General features: G+C 39.3%; 1 protein-coding gene across 1 annotated transcript in view; it reads left to right on the top strand.

Annotated features, from left to right (window-relative positions):
- The window catches only part of LOC132398280 (POU domain, class 3, transcription factor 4-like), a 116,618-nt gene that overhangs the window by 42,044 nt on the left and 60,217 nt on the right, over positions 1–14,357 (top strand). The gene's annotated exons all lie outside the window — the stretch shown is intronic.

The following is a 14,357-nucleotide window of genomic DNA, read 5'->3' as shown; positions in this document are numbered from 1 at the left end:
CAATGCCCTGCTGTTACCTCTGACAGCCCTCCACACTATCCACAACACCCCCAACCTTTGTGTCATCAGCAAATTTACTAACACAACCCTCCACTTCTTCATCCAGGTCATTTATAAAAATCATGAAGAGTAGGGGTCCCAGAACAGATCCCTGAGGCACACCACTTGTGAATATGCAGAATATGATCCGTCTATAACCACTCTTTGCTTTCTGTGGGCAAGCCAGTTCTGGATCCACAAAGCAATGTCCCCTTGAATCCCAAGCCTCCTTGCTTTCTCAATAAGCCTTGCATGGGGTACCTTATCAAATGCCCTGCTGAAATCCATACACACTACATCTACTGCTCTACCTTCATCAATGTGTTTAGTTACATCCTCAAAAAATTCAATCAGGCTTGTAAGGCATGACCTTTCTTTGACAAAGCCATGCTGACTGTTTCTAATCATATTATACCTCTCCAAATGTTCATAAATCCTGCCTCTCAGGATCTTCTCCATCAACTTACCAATCACTGAAGTAAGATTCGCTGGTCTATAATTTCCTGGGCTATCTCTACTCCCTACCTCTGCAACACTACCTGTTCCTTTACTAATCTTGGTATTCATCTGTAACAATCATGAGTTCCAGTTTTTCCTGAAAGCCTCACACTCATGTCACTAGACTTGCAAACATTTCTCCTGTCTACGCTTGTTGCCTCAGGAGAGGGATGTAGCTGAGAGACAATAGCCAGTGGGTGATAGTAGAGACAAATAAGAAGAGAGAAAAGTGGGGCGGGGGCAGATGGAGTAAGGAAGTGGTGGGTAGAGGTACAGAGAGAGGCTAGAGAGTGTTAAACAGAGATACAAGAGTCTGTAGATGACAAAATCTGACAAGTAAGGAAGATGATAAGTGAAACCAGAGAAGGGAAGGATGATGGGCAGATGGAACCAGCTGTGAGAGAACCTGGATGAATCAGGAGAAAGAATTACAGGGGATGTGGGTTACCTGATACTACAGAATTCAGTGTACATGTTGTTGCCTTGTAGACTACTCAGGAAGAATACTGAGACCAACAGGTCTCAGGAAGGCTACTCAGTACTGCAGTAAGAGAAATGTGGAAAGAGCAAGAGGGAGAGAGAGTCCAAAGAATGAGAAGTGAGAAGCGTGAAGTTTGAGGTTAATATCAGCCAGGGTTAGAACAGAGGGTTAATAGGAGTAGAAGCGATACAGGGAAATGGGAGAAGGGGTCAGAAAAGGGAGTTTTAAAAAAGTGGAAGGAGATTTAAAAAAAGTCAGGAAATGTGAGAGGTGATCAAGAAAGAGGAGAGAGTCAAGAAATACTAAAACGATTCAGGAAGAAAGTGCGTCAACAAAGGAAAGAGAGATTCAGTCAGCAAAGGGAGATTCGGTCAGGAAAGAGATTCAGTCAGGAAGGGGAGATTCGGTCAGGAAAGGGAGGGGATGGTAAGGGAAGGAAAGGATGGTCAGGACAGCATCAAGTGTTTATACAGTGAATTTTCCAGTAACCAGTGAACACTACTTTTGTATGTTGGATTCTGGAAACAACAGGAGCAGGAGCTTGATGTTGAGGGAGACCCCCTCAGTGCCAGTAATGCAATGAGCTTCATACAAGAAAGTACGTTCAAGGTCAGTTTTTCTCCATGCTTTCTTTTCTTAGACAAGGACACCTATTTTGCATTATATTTGTGTGTCATTTTAAGCAGCCTTTATATCTCCTATTCAGACCAGCATGAAATTGCTTCCAAATTTCCAATATAAGGTAACAAGGGTATAAAAGAAGGAAGATGGCTGTTCAACATATTAGTGAGCAAAGCTTTGAGCAATTTCAAGTCCATTACATTAACTTCTCTCTAATAATCTCACACTTGGTTAGTAATCATTTAATTTTATAGCCCAGATAAGCTTTATGTGAATTATTCCCTGGAAACATTTTTGTTTTCTTCAATTTGACATCTGGCAAGATTAAAAAGATTTGATTGACTTCAATTTTGCCCTAGGGTGGTAGTACAAACGGGACTTCAACAACAAGAGTTGATTTGTCAACTGAACTCTGCTTGTTTTTATTAAAATCCCTTTCAGAAACATAATAACTATCATTTATGAGCAATAATAGATCACATTAAAAAACAGACACAGCTGCTGTATTGAAAAAGAGAACATCAAGCCATTTTATACTAATACCCACATTCATCAAGGGAAGCTAAGACATGGCCTTAAGAGCTAAATTGGGTTGTTTTGATTTCCCAGACTATACATTCAAAGTTGTTGATACACAACTGAAACGAGAACAAAAGTATTCCTAGTGGCCCATTCTCAGCTGGGTTGGAACAGGCATCACAGGGTATAACAAGTCCATGCTAGAGACTGGGTCTCTGCCCTTTGTATATGAAATTTGTGTCCATTTGACACTTCAATTACAAAACTATTTTCCATAATAACACATAGTGCCAGGCTATGTACATCTACAGGTGGCCTGGAGGGAGCACTGGATCAACAAAGCAAGTTCGAAAGATTATGGCCTGAATGCAAAGCCAGGGGATGAACAGTGTAGCCCAGATTCCTTGTTAAAGTTGTAAAAGTCATCCTTGTAAAAGTCATCCTTGCCCTAATACTTCCTTGGCCTCACTCCTGGCTCTCCACTCCTTAGTGATAGCTTACCACAATGACTTGTTGCCTCCTTCCAAATCGCTAATCCCAACAGGTCTTCTTCAGAGCTTGAGTTTCCTCCACAGCTCCAGCATTTCCTTTCCCTTTCACTTTCCAAATCAGCAAAGACTCAGTGACTGCAATAAATTGCTTGTTCCAGAGTTTTATCCAGGGGTGTCAAAGCAACAAAGTACCACACCTGCCTGACCTAACCACAAGATCTAGTGGAAATAAAATGCAACTAGAAAATAATAGTCTGGAAAAAGATTTTGCAGCATTACAGCCTAAAAGAGAAAACTGAGGAGAATGTTGAAGCAATGGGAGTTGATTCTGTTTCCACCCTAAACTCTTCTGATTGCTGCAGTGGCCATTTACCTCATGTGCAAAAGGAAAAGAGGCAAACTATCTTCTATTTCCAATATTTCCCATACAACCCTCTGCCTCAGTCCTGCCAACTGGCATTATAAAATGGCACAGTTAGTAGCCATTAGTGGAATTATAAAATGGCACTGTTAGTATCCAAATGATGTACAGCGACTTTCAGTGCAAGGTGATTTGTGGAAAGCAACTGACAGAAAGCTTTAGGGTATGCACAGGAGTTAAACAGGGATGTATCCTATCACATTTATTCTTCATTTTAGCAATGGATTGGCTTATGAGGGAAACAATCACAGAAAAGAAACAGGGTATTCAATGGACACTTACCTTGAAGACCTAGTTTGTGCTGACGATATCAGTCTGCTAGCAAGTCGTCATTGTGACATCCAGGAGAAATCAGACAGACTTAGATCGTATGCATTGTAACTTAGGATGTACATTCAAGTGAGAAAAACAAAGATCATGAAGATAAATGCCTCCAACCAGTAATCATCAATAATCAGCAAGTAGAAGAGGTAGATGAGTTCACGCACCTTGGGAGTAAAGTCAGCACTGATGGAGGTAGTGGTAAGGACGTATTAGCAAGACTATCTGAAGCAAATCAAGCTTTTGGCAGCCTCAATGCAGTTTGGAAATCCACACAACTCAAACTTAACACCAAAATCAGAATTTGTAAAAGCAACGTCCTAAGCATGCTACTTTATGGAAGTGAATGTTGGAAGATGACAAAAGACATCTGCAAGGAACTTGACACGTTCCAGACAAAATGTCTACAACATATCAAGAAGATCTTCTGGCCCGAGAAAATCAGAAACCAAGACTTGCTTACATCTGGCAATATGGAATCAATCTCAGTTTGTGTGAAAAGAAGATGATGGAGATGGCTAGGCATATAATGAGAATGCCAAATGATCAACCAGCAAAAGTAGCACTGAGGTGAGCCCCACAGAGAAAGTGAAGTAGGGGCAGGCCTAAAATGACGTGGCAAAGATCTGTGGAAGCAGAACTGAAAGAAGTCGGCATGAACTGGGTAACGGCGAGCAGCAGAGCGAAAGACCGGCAGAAATGGAAGACCCTTGTGGAGGCCCCATGTGACACCTTGGCACTGAGGGTCCAGACAACAACGACAGTTAGTAGCACATCTAATTTTAAAGAATGCTAGATTGTGTCCAGTTCCATAAATCTGAATATGGCCAGAATGATGATGTCCTGGTCATGTTAATGTACAGGACTGGGAGAGCAAAGAAACAGCGCCCACCTCTGCATTCAGGATGCTGGTAGCAGAACATTTTTCTGTGGATTGAAAATGGACACTAGTGGATTTGTGGCAAGTATAAACTCTCTCCCATACCAGTACTGGTTAAAATGTTTTACACCACAAACCAGATTCAAGGCCTTTCTGAAAAGCAAATATCCACAGATACTGGAAGCATGAAATAAAATCAGAATATTCCGAGGATACTCAAGCAGGTCATGCAGCATCTGTGGAGGGGAAATAGAGAAACATAAATGCTGACAAACTAACTGTTCCTCTTTCCACAGATGCTTCTGATCCTTTTAGTGTTAGAATTACTGATTTTGTGATACAGTACGTGAAACATTAACTCAGCTTCTCTCACTACATAAGTTGCCTGACCTTGTGAGTGTCCATAACGTTTAGTGTTTATGTATCAGAGTCCTTTTTCTTCCGGGTGAATCATTCTTATCCATCAAGTGCAGATTATCTGGGTGCAACTAGTTCTCCCTCTAAGAACTAATAAAGAAAAATGGTATTTCCCTCTGGTTTCTAGATCATTGGTCAGGGCATTGAGTGTAATAGTTGGGAAGTCATGTTGCAGCTTTACATATAAAGCTTTGGTCAGGCCACATTTGTGCACAGTTCTGTTCCCCTCATTACAGGAAGCCAGTGGAAGCCTAGGATGGGTTGCAGAAGAGGCCACCAGAATGCTGTTGGATTGGAGCTCAATAGCTATAAGAAGAAATTGGACGAACTTGGATTGTTTTCTCTGGAGTGTCCGAGGCTGAGGAGCAACCTGGTAGAAGTTTATAAGCTGCGCTACAAGAGCATAATGGTTAACGCAGTGCTATTACAGCTTAGGGTGATGGAGTTCAGAGTCCAATTCCAGCACTGTCCTCCCTGCAAACATGTGGGGTTCCTCTGGTTTCCTTCCACATTCTAAAGATGTACTGGTTGCTAGGTTAATTGGTCATTGTAAATTGTCCTGTGATTAGGTTAGTGTTAAATAGTGGGTCATTGGGCCGCAAGGTCCTGTTCTGCACCGATTCTCTAAATAAATACATAAAATTGATGTAGACTTGGTAGGAAGTTAAAGTCCATTTCCTGGCCAAAAATGTCAAAGACTACAGGGCAGAGATTTAAAAAGTGTGGGAAACCATTAAAGGAGGATAGTGAGGCAAGTATTTTACATAGGGAGTGGTAGGTACTTGGAATGTGCTACTGGGGAGGAGATGGAAGCAAATACAATAGCAATATTTAAGAAAGATTTAGACAGGTGCATAAATGGGCAGAGATCAGGGAGATGTAAAACATGTGCAGGCTGGATGGGTTTACTTTGGATTGGTACCATTATTGGCACAACATTGTGAGTTGAAGATCTGTTCCTGTTCTGTACTGTTCTATGTTATACATGTCTTGTACTTGCTTGTATAATGGAAAGGACAAATACCCTGTGCTGGAACAAAAGTCTCTGTTGTTTCATTATACCAACGATACATTTCTATTTTCTTGGAGCTGATTTGAACAAGGATTAATAATTGCTTACGGGAGTAGGGGGCTGACCTTTATCTGGATTCATTGAGGTCAGCTCATTTAAATAATTATCTCTGTGCCTTTTCTACAACTGTGGGCAGGGATTAGAGAGGGCAGTTCATCTTGGTTTCTTTTTGTCCGCTGTTGTAATGGAGTCTTGTCAAGGCTTAGAATGCTAGTCAACCAGAATGCTGGAAATTAGATCTACAGTATATCTGGGACAGAATGTTCATCAATGCTGATTCCATCATGAGGAAATGATTGTATATGCCTTGCATATAGAAAGACTACTAACATTGAAAATAAATCTAATTTGTTGCCAAGGCATACATCCATGTGATTTGACTAACTTTTGCAGATATAAATAAAGAGATACCAACTGGTGTACCATATCTTTTAAAAGAGGCACTTGAAAGTGTTACTGCAAAATTAGGGAAACTTTATTCACATAGATAGTAGGTGAGTTAAAAGAGACAAACTAGAAAGAAGGAATAAATGGGTCAGTTCTAGTTTGTGACTTATGAGGCTCTGAAAGTTAGAGGATTGGCACTTCAGCCATTCACAATTTTTATTAATGCCTTGGATGAAAAGAGAGTGAAATGTATCTTGGTGTGCTAATGGCAAGTAAACTGTAGAGAAGGCATAGAGAACCTTCCAATGAATGTGAGCAGGTTTTATCAAGTGAGCAAGAAGACAGGAGACGGAACATTATGGGGGAAAATGCCAATGCACTTTGGTGGGAGAAATACTCTCCAAAGGGTCTGAGGTGAGTCATAACCAGAATCAGGATCAATATCATAAACACAAAAAAATCTGCAGATGCTGGAAATCCAAAACAATTCTGCAGATGCTGTCCCAAAGAAGGATCACAGCCTGAAACATCCACTGCTGCCTGACCTGCTGAGTTCTTTCAGCAATTTTTTTGTGTGGGTTCAATATACTGGCAGTGCTTTAGTGAAAATCCATGTAAAATCCATCTTTGGCTGTACAATGATCATTGAAAAGTGATAAGGTCATAGGACCCCTGCTAGTTTTAAAAGTTTCAAAAGCCAAGATAGGTTTTGTTATGTTTGTAACTCCAAAACATAAAACAAATTGAAAGAAAAACACAGGGAGACCAGTAAAATGGGTACACTCCATTTCTTTACTTTAGCGAGGCAGACTTATGACGTGGTAGCATAAGGATGTATGGCTTTCACATATTTTTACATACAACCATCATGAATTATATAAATAACAAAGAATGTTTACTCAAACTATACAGACACACACACACACACACACACACACACACACACACAGTATACTATACAATCATACAATGCAATATCACTATACACATTTACAGCAGTGTGAATTTTAAATAGTCCCATTCAGGTGTAAAGATTTAATCAGAGTGGAGGATTGCTTACCTTTGTGGGATAATGTCGTTCTTGACGGGGGTGGAGGAGTCACTCTGTTTGAAAGGTGAGTACTTGTGTCTCTGAAACAATCTCAGGTTTGGGGGCTTCTGTGTGCTCAGAGGACTCTGGGACTGCAGGAACTGGTTCCGACAGCTCTGGATACCTTTCTTCTGGACGTGCTGGCATCCGGAATAATGCACGGCAAGCTGCTCGATCTGCTGATCTATCCCAGGCCTCCAGTCAGAACTCCCAGCCAACACTTTCATTTTGACCACGTCTAGATGACTGATATGTAGCTCTTCCAACACTTCAGCCCTCAGCTTGGATGGTACAACATCTCTCAATCCTCACATTAGGCAACCTCCATCAAAGGCAAGTTTATCTCAGCACTGGTAAAAATGAGGGAACTGGGATTTCTGCTGCATACCCCAGAGGATTTGGTGGCCATGTAGGCCTGAGACAGTGAAAGGTCTATTCTGCTTTCCCTTTAGATTATCTCTGCCGCTTTCAATTTGCAATAGGGAGAATTAGTCAAGAAGACTGATTACATTAATTAGTAATGACAGCATTTCCAAGATTAGTCAGCCTTCTGAATTCAGTCTTGTAAGTGTGTCCTCTAAGAAACAGAGCCCATGTCTGCATTCATGCTGCAGGTAGTGCAAAACTTTTCTGTGGATTGAAAATGGGCACTAGTGGTTGATGATCAGTAACAAGTGTAAACTCTCTCCTGGTTGAAATGTTTTATGCCACAAACCAGACTCAAGGCCTTTCTGTCAATCTGTGTAACTTTTCTCTGCAACAATAAGGGAGGGTGTTCATTCGTAACATGTGACGTGACTGCACCTATCCCATAAGGAGAGGCGTCACGGGCAAGCTTCACTGGACGATGTGGATCATAATGTGAGCATACAGTGTCTGACACCATTTCCATCTCACACTGCTTTGTCCATTGTCATTTCTTCCTGATCTGCAGTAATGAGTTCAAGGTAGAGCACTGTAGCCGGGTTTGACAAGAACTTCTTTCAGTAATTGACAAATCCTAAAAAGAAACACAATGGTGATGTGTCCTTTGGCCTTGGGGCATCCACCACTGCCTGAATTTTCTCAGCCCATTTGTGTAATCATGCATCAATAGTGTGACCACACTAAGTGATGCTTGGTTTAAAAAATTCATTTTTGTTGTGTCACTCATAATCTTCTAATCTTGTTAACACTGTCTTGAGAACTTGGAGATGTTCCTTGTCATCGTCACCAGTAACGATGATGTCATCCAGGTAACACTGAGTGCCTGGGCAGCCCGACTGCACCTGGTCCGTAGCTTTCTGACAGAGTGCTTGCGCAAACGCTACTCCAAAAATAAGCCTCTTTTAACAATCAAGTTCTTTGTGAGTGTTCATGGTGAGAAACACTTCAGACTCTTTTTCCATCTCCATCTGTAGGTGAGCCACTTTGCTGAAGCATTGCCCTCCAGAAAGGTTTGCAAAGATATTCTCTGTCCTGGGCAGAAAGTATTGATCTACTTTCAGTAATAGGTTGATGGGGACCTTAAAGTCACCACAGATCCTGACAGACCCATTCTTCTTGGCTACTGGGACCACTAGAGTTGCCCATGGACTCCAGTCAAACTTGGAAAGAATTCCTTCAGTCTCCATGTGATCTAACACACTGGCTACAATATCACAGACGGTATCGAGACCTGGATGGGCTTTGTAAAACTTGACTGTGGTATTTTCATTTAACATTATTTTACCCTTGATATGTTTCAGTTTTCCAGTGTCATCTTTGAACACTGTTGTGACATCGTCCAGTACCTTTCTTAATTCACTTTCAATTGACTCTATTGCAGGGAATGTGGCATGCAAACTCTGGATGGATCTCCAATAGTTGCAGTTGTCTCACCCAATCATGACCCAGAGTGCAGATCCTCCTGTTTTTACTACATAGAAACCCAATGTGGCCAGTCGGTTATTGTATATTACTTTTACAAATGTCATTCCCATAGGAATGATCTTTTCTCCAGTATAAGTTCTTAGTTGGATTTCTGCAAGCTTCAGTCAGTATCTTTGAAATACTGTTCAGACTCATTTTCTGGAATGACTGAAATAGCCAAGTGAGTGTCAAGTTTAATTTTAATGAATTTATTAAAATTCATTAAATTATGAATATTTTAATTCATTCATAATGTAAGCCATATTGCTTGTCTATTGTTAGTTTCACATTATAAATCTCAAGGCTACCTAGTCCTGTGTGACTCAGATCATTATCAGATTTTTCATCAAGAGCATGCAGATTAGTGCTCTTTTTGAAACTGCAACTTGACGTTTTATCTTTATTTCTTCCCTGTGCAGTCCATTTATTTTTGTCTGCCCAACATGATCTTTATATGTGTCCCACTTCGTTGCACTTTCTGAAAGTTTTGCCTTTAAATTTGCCTTTAAATCTGGTATAGAGCTCCTGTTCAAGCAGGCAGGTTTCTGTTTCGACATTGCAATTTTGTTTATGCTTACTCTCACTCCTGACTGCACCTCAATTGCATCTCCGGCTTTTAAGTGCGAGTTGTTCTTCAGTTAGGAACCATTTTTGAATGCTATCTGGTAAGATTCCACAAACTAAATGGTCTCAGTACACCTTTAAGCCCATTACCAAACGGAGAATGCTCAGGCAATCTCTTCAGTTCAGCCATGTAGACTGAAACAGACTCCCCTTCCTTTTCAAGTAAGCTTTTCAAAATATTCTTGTTTTACTTGCATGATATCAGTAATGCTCATTTCATCAGGTTTGGCTGGAGCAATTAAACTTCTAAGCAAACTGTAAGCACTTCCAATTCCACTTATTACACTCAGCAAAACTGGTAATCGCTTTGCATTGGCTATTTCAATTGCTTCAAAGTACTGCTCAATTTGTCTCTTGTGCAGTCAAATGCATCTATCTGTCCAATGTAGCCAGGCATTTTTGCATTTTTAAAATTTATTATTATTATCACCCTGTACTCACTGTTTATAAACCCATGAATTTGTCCATTTTCTGCCCTTTTTTAAATGGACCATTTCTGTCCCCTCACAAGTGCTGTGCTGTTTTTTTTCACTTAACTGATTCTCGTTGTGCATTTTTTAAACTTAAACATCTCACTGAGCTTTAACAGGTAGGTAGTCATCTTGGGTTCATTTTAATTCTTAGTCATCACCACTGTTTTATTTTGTAACTCCATATAACTAATTGAAAGAAAAGCCTGGTGAGACCTGGAGAGCGTGTACATTTCCTTTCTTTAATGCACTTATTACTTGCTGGCATGTTGACCTTTGCCATTCACGTACTTTTACATACAACTTATCATGAATTATGTAAACAACAAAGAATGCTTAATCAAAGCAATATATTTACCAATTTACTCAAATATTACCGAAATATTAAATACATAACAGGTTTATTTAAAAGTAAACATTTTACAAGGCAAATCAAGATGCCTGGTTCTAATGGGGAAGCCATAAGAATAAAAAATATTATAGGATGTGTTGCCATTAAAACAAGGAGATTGCTACAAATGAGGAATATTCTCAAATCTGGATTAGACCTCATATATGGTTGGGCTGAACAATTGTGGGGAGGGGTAATAAGAGTGGACTGAAAAACAAGACAACATATTTACCTGAAAATTCTGTTTCTATTTACCATTTTTGGTGAAGCAGACTTGTAAAATATGGATATGCATTTGACTGCACTGGTTGTGCAATGGGCCTTCTGCTATTAACTTTATGTTTGAATTTGAATTTGGTCACTGTTCTGACTGAGCACAGATAAGCTGGTTAAAATATAACTTCAGTGACTTGTAGCAATGTAAACATTAATTTTCATCGTTGATGTTGTCAATTACTTTCAAAGAAATATATAAACAAAAGAGTCAGACGGGTGGAATGGAAGTTTTATTGCTCTATTGTTCAGCAAGTGAGAAAAGATCCACTATTCACTTGGCATGGTGTTGGAAATAGTCAATATTGACCACTACAGCATTAAATGACTTTCTCCACTCATGAACTTTAAACCAAGCAGGGAGCTAGGGAAAGGAGCAAAACTGTGGGATCGAGTTAACTTTCATCCTTCTCATTAGAAGTGTTTAGTTCACAAGTGTAGAAAACCTTTCAAGAAAACCAATAAGACCATTCACAAATTCACTTGTAACTGCGTTGTAAAAATGCCATTTTGATAATTTTTCTTTAAGTTTTGATTTCACAGTGAGTCTGGTCCAACTTCTCACACATTAGTGCTTTCTGGAACAGATATGAATATTCTGTGACTATCAAATTTTAGAGAGAAACTTTACTATATGGAAACTGGTTCAAGTTAGGTAGATGGGATGGTGAAGAAAGCATAAAGCCAGTTTGCATTCATAGGTTGGGGCATGGAATATAAAAGTTGGGTTGTTGTTTAGCAACTTTACAAGATAGTAGTTAGACCACACTTGGAGTACTGTGTGCAGTTCTGATTGTCACACCAAGAAAGGACATGGTTGCACTGTAGTGAATGCAGAGTAGATTGCTTGGACTGGAAGACTTTAGTTATGGGGGAAGTTTGGATAGGCTGAGTTTGACTTTCTTGGAGCAAGCGAGGCTGAGGGTGACCTGATAGAGGTATATACAAATTATAAGAGGCATGGACAGGGGAGATAATCAGAATATTTTTCCAATGGTAAGGATATTTTTTAAAAAAGAGAGAATGTACTTATGATGAGGAATGGGTTTTTAATGGGGATTTGAGGAGAAAACTTTTTACATAGAGAGAAGATAATATCTGGAAGTTACTCCCTAAGAACATGATGGAGATGGTTTCAACGGCTAAATTTAAGAGATGTCGAGACTGCACGCGAGTAGGCAAGGCGTACAAGAACATGAAGCAAATGTAGGCAATTGGGATTTGTGTAGCTGGGCTTGGTATGAATGTGATGAGCCAAAGAGCCTGTTTCGCTCCTGAACAACTCTATGACTCTATGATTCTCAGTTTATTTGTGATTAAAAATAACTTCAGGTTTTTCATCATTTTTCAGTAGGACTAAAATTAAGTAAAGTGTTGTATAAATGTGACTTTTACTCCTCCTACAAACTCAGTTAACTTTACATTTTACTGAATTGCAATTTATTTTCCATGACTTTCGTCAGTGTCATTTGGCCATTTATTGATGAAGTAACTTGTGCTGATCAGCAGCTGAAGAGATGTGGTGGTCCCACGTGACCAAAGCCAAATTGATTATGGTTATGTCTTAGTTTTCAGAAAGTGGACGCCCATCTGTTGGCGTGAGAAATATGTGAAACTTTCTCTCACAGTTGGTGCATATTAACTGTCATGAAGCATTGTCACTGACTATGGTTTATGGAATGCTATCAATGAACAAATTTCACCTATGGTCAATCCTTCAGAATTTTGGAATTCAAAATCACTAGGGGTAAAATAGGTTATAAAGTACTCCGAATACATGAAAGGAATTGGTTGATTTACTAAGACATACTTTGATCCAATGAAACTGGCAGAGGGTAGCATTTTTACAGAACTGCCCAATGAAGTACGAAAAATGATGGAAACGATAAATGTTGTGGGGATGAGCAGGGCACCTGTGCTGAACAGAGAGACAAAGTCTGATGTATGTGGACTGCACATTTGGTTATTTAAAGATGTGGCTAATAAAAACTGCTGTCTATCTTTAGGAAGTGAATAATCTGTCAGGTGTATTTGAAGACAAGAATAAAATTAAGGCATGTTTACTATAGGATTTTGCCAAAGCCTAAACTTCTTTTCCCAGTTATGAACTGCATTTTGTTTGAACAAAGAGATACATCCTAATCATAACAAAGATATTTGTCATGATTATCACAAATGGCTCTGTACTTTTGAAAACAAATTATGGAATCTTTTATGGAGTCTTTGCAACTTTTAAGAGTGGGAACTATGTTTTTCACATTTCATGGGCACTTTAATTTTATGCTCTGGGACTATTCAACTTGTCAATAGCTGCATTATTTCACAAAATATACCTTTGAGCATGACCGACTTTCATCATGCTGTATTGAAAGAGTGTTACTGAAAGAAATGAGCCATTTAGAATTAAAGCTGATCCACCTTGAGTTAAGCAAATTTCCACTGAGCACTTCAGTCTATTACTGACAGTTGTCAAGTAACTTTACTGTAAGAGATGAGGTATATTTTGGGGGGTACACTTAATTGCAATGCACATTGGTACATTTCTTGAATTTAAATTGTCAATCCTTGTGTTCAAACCTGTCTTCACCTCTGCAATCTCCCACAGCCCTCTTTGGTTCTGATGCATGTCCACTCTCCCCAAGTTCTGAATCCAAATGTGAACTGAGACTTGCTTATCCTTACAATTCACTATAGCTAGATATATTTCAGATGTAGGTTCAGGATTTGGAATACCTTTCCTAAATCTCATTGAATTTTGCTCTATTTCCTCCTTTAAGACTTTCTTACCATCTATCTCTCTGACCAAGATTTGGTCATCTGCCCTATTTTCCTCTGATATGGCTCAATGTCAGATTTAATTTCATACTCTTGTGAACTGAGAACTAATTATCTGACGTTATAAATCACTCATCACCCAGATGGTAAAGAAGTAGTAGTAATTGGGACATTTTGTAATATTAGAATGCTATATAAGGCACGATTTGTTATTGTTGATGGTGATATGTGCCAACATTACAATATTTCAAAATGTTATAAATACACAAACACAACACTAGCTATACAGAATGCACAATCTTGTGAATCTGTTGTATGATTTTAATAAGTGGGAATACAAAAATGATAACTGTATTGTTCATTCTTGTAAAGAAACAACCAAGGAGCAAAATATGTGGGTTCTTCTACACCCATGGTTTTGAGATATAGTATTTCAATAGGATATCCAGGTTACTTTAGGCAATGGATACTTTTCAACCCACTACCACCTCAACCTTTTATAATATCAACCATAGCATCTTCTATTCCAGTCTGCAGCATTTTGACTTCCACATCTCATCTTAGCAATCACTTCATGCTCTTCATCATCCTTTGTACAAATGCCCTGAACTTGCATTTTACTGCTCTCCTTTCTGTATCCTCAAGTTATCTGGGAGTTTAAGCTAATTTGAATAACTCATTAAGATGTTGTTTTTCC

The sequence above is a fragment of the Hypanus sabinus genome, chromosome 8, assembly GCF_030144855.1.
Source record: "Hypanus sabinus isolate sHypSab1 chromosome 8, sHypSab1.hap1, whole genome shotgun sequence".
In the NCBI taxonomy this organism is placed as follows: Eukaryota; Metazoa; Chordata; class Chondrichthyes; order Myliobatiformes; family Dasyatidae; genus Hypanus; species Hypanus sabinus.
The sequence above is the reverse complement of the archived record's forward strand: the minus strand, read 5'-3'. Positions and strand labels throughout refer to the sequence as shown.